The sequence below is a fragment of the Galeopterus variegatus genome, unplaced genomic scaffold (assembly GCF_000696425.1).
Source record: "Galeopterus variegatus unplaced genomic scaffold, G_variegatus-3.0.2 Scaffold3485, whole genome shotgun sequence".
Lineage (NCBI taxonomy): Eukaryota > Metazoa > Chordata > Mammalia > Dermoptera > Cynocephalidae > Galeopterus > Galeopterus variegatus.
In genome coordinates, this window is record NW_007729596.1 from 54,016 (window position 1) to 57,582 (window position 3,567).

A 3,567-nucleotide genomic window follows, 5' to 3' on the forward strand; every position below is an offset into this window, starting at 1 on the left:
GTATTTAATGTGATTACTACTGAAAACTCCAGATGGAGATAAAACCTAGAAGGCAATACTCGCCAGTTTTTCCCCTCTGTTTTAAGTAGAGGACAAGTGAACAAGATTTTTAAAGTACTTTTAATGTGCATGAGCAACGAATAAATCATTGTGAATTAGTTTTGAATCACCCTCCTGTGTCCAAGTCCTTAATCGGTTAGTGTTTCTTTTGTAAGGGTGACAGTTCCCTTTTGAGCCCATAAAATATTTTAAGTTGTAACAATTTGATGGTCCTACGTTTTCCTTTTCATTTCAGAAACTGGTGTCGTTGTAATCAGGGTCCTAATTCTCAGGACAACTTTGCAGGACAGCGAGGTAGTTTAAAATCACCTTTCATGTTGAAAAAGCCTGAAGCTGATAATCCAGTGATATTTAAAATCTCCATAAAACCCTTTTTAAATTTTGATTTTAAGTTTTTTATTCAAACCATTTGCCATAAACATTTTACTTTTATTTTCTATTAAAAGCAGTAAGAGAATATTGAAGGAATAATGTCCAGCACTCTACCAGACTGAAATAAATGAGAAATAAACAGGAATCTATTCTTTCTATTTCTTTTAACTGCTAGGAGCATACTTAGGAGGTGTCAGGTACTTGGCATCTCTGGTTATGTGTATACTCCCCTGCCCCATGAAATTTCTCTGTACATTTATACCTTTTCAGGTTTACTAAACGTGTGATAGACCGAGGTCATCTCACTTGCCTGTAATGCAGCAGGCACATATTTGTACTGTTTCATAGGTGATCTCTTTTTTTTTTTTTTTGTCTTTTTCGTGACTGGTAAGGGGATCGCAACTCTTGGCGTGGTGTCGCCCACACCGTGCTCAGCCAGTGAGTGCACCGGCCACTCCTATATAGGATCCAAACCCGTGGCGGGAGCGTCGCTGCGCCCCCAGCTCTGCACTCTCCCGAGTGCGCTATGGGGTCGGCCCCATAGGTGATCTCTTTGTCACGGTTTCACCACAGATCAATTGCTAATATTTTGAAGGCAGGCATGCTTAGGTCACTCGAACTCAGCAAACAGACCTGCGTGAGCAGGAGGAGGCGAGGCGTCCGTTGAGTTGCCGCGAGTCACAACATCCAAAAAGAATTCTGCACGATTCGCAAGTAAAAAAAAATCTTCAGGGTCTTCCTGTATCCCTTCAAGTTGACAATGCTGTACTGGGCATGAAGTTTGTAAATGGCATGTTATATAGTACTTGATATTTAAAACGTTCAAAGTCATTACCTGCAAAGAGGGAGAGAAGCAAAGTACAGGAGGGTACTTCGGAAAGTTAGTGGAAAAATAGAATTAAAAGATAATATAAATTTTTCCACAAGCTGTTTGAAGATCCTTTAAATATTACAAGTAAAAACAAGTGTTCTTGTTGACTACTTTAGTAAAAAAACAGTTTAATGGATAGTTTTATATTTCACTGGACAAGATTTTTTTAAAATGGTGCTAATATTTGTACAGCCTAATTTTATAGTTGGTTTGGTATCAAACTGCTAATGCCTGGCCCAAATAAGGTCCTTCGTCTCGTGATTAGTTAAATTGTATAAAAAGAAAGTGATCCTAAAAATAATATGAGCTAGTCATTTCAAAATCTTTGCACTTGAGATGGAGTTTTGTACAACGGGACCATCACGGAGCTCTTCTGTGCAGGTGTGTGCTCGGGACCAAACCCTATGCAAGGAGCTGTTCCAGGTGTCTGGCCCAAATTTGCCCCCTTCAAGCCTGCTGGTGTAAGGTGGAAAAACACTGCTTGCTGTTTCAGTACTTCAAGTTTGAAATTCCGGACACCTGAATGAAGGCATTAGAGGCCTCTCTGTGAATTTCTTTATAACAAAACTGTATTTGGGGAAAGTTTCCCTGTGTTATGATGTTTGTTTTGAGCACTGCATTCACTTTGAAATTCTGAAAGAACAAAGGCTGGCACATCACAGCTCAGGCAATGGGAATTTGGGGTTGCATTTGCTAAGAAATATGTGTTGTTTTAAGTTTACAGTTAATACCGCATTTACTTGTAAAAATGTGAATAAAATAACTTGACATCACAGGCTCAGACTTCTAATTGTGAGTAGTTGTGATTAGTACATAAGAGGCTTGAAGAGAGTGTATGATCACGTTGACTCCTAAATGGATTTTTCATTCGAGAAACATTCAACACGATACATTAGACGTATACAAGAAAAGGTAAGTTCTGTCTGCTGCCTGTGCTTGGAGTTGGACTCTAATTTTCCCCACTCTTTTCCCTCGCACCTTCTTACTGTTTTGTGTGTGGTTACAAGTCAGAAAGAAGTACAGAGTGAAAAGCGAAAAAAGTACAGAGTAAAACCACTCATCCAAATGCCGTTCACTTCTCTGAGAAGCCAGTGCTGATTTGTGCGTGAACTTCAGAACTTTTTTCTAAGCTTATCTTTGGAGGTACTTGTACACTTTTTTTTTTTTTTTGCACAAATATGGGATAATGCTGTACACATGCTGTCATTTTTTCTGCTCCCTGTCTTGGGGAAGGTTCTGGTTCCAGGTAAGGTGGACTAAACACACATGCCCTTTTGTTCTCAACAAACACAGCTATAAAGCCTGGACGGAATGTATTTGCTCCGCCATTTGAGGGCTCTGAAAAGTAAATAGCAACACAGGTTGGCAGCACCGGATTTCTAAGTGCCACTGAAGTGAGGTGACCATTTCTTCTTCCTCTCGCATCCCCAGCCTGAGCACACAGACCAAACACAGAACTGAGCATGGGGTGCAGAAGTCAGGTCTGCCTCGAGGGGTAGGAAAGGGCCAGCCAGTGCTCAGAAAGAGGGGAGGTGCCATTTCTCTTCTTTTCTCCATTTTTCACACTGAACTCCTGGGTGGCCAGGGGGCACCTGCAGGAGCCACAGATCTGAGGCAGAACCTCACAAGCCTCCCTTTGGTGGAGCTGCAGCACCAAGAGGGTGGGCTGAGGTGCTCTTTCTCTCTCTGAAGGACATGGCTCAATTAGAAGTGGTAGTTTCAGGCTGGAGGACCTAAAAGAAAGGGGGGGGGGAACCCCAGGGAACCAGAAAGTACTGGGGGAGAGCTTAGGAAGTGACTACAAAGTTATTTTTGAACTCCTGGGCTCACCCTAGACTTGCTCACCCCGATCACACTGTGCATGTGTGGAGCTGATTCTAACGATTATACCAAAGACAGCTGAGAACTGAGCTCACAGGTGACCTCTGTTCAGGTGTCAGACTGACCACAGGATGATGCACATGTGGGACACAGCCAAGTAGTGCTGCAAAGGCTTTAACCTGGAGTGACGCTGGGACTGACACCCACGGAAGGCAGGCTGGAGCTTGTGGCCTGAACCCAGCCAGCTCAACTACCTGCTGAAACAAAAGTTTCAACACTCTCCAGAGGTTCGAAGCAAGAGCCTGCATCTCATCATGTAATAGTCACAATGTCCAGGATGCAATCCCTAGGAGCAACCATTATGGGCTTTGAAGTTGCTATTATTAAAAAGTTCAAATGAGCAATCACAAAAACTCTTGAAATAGAAATTCAGTAAAGAGGGC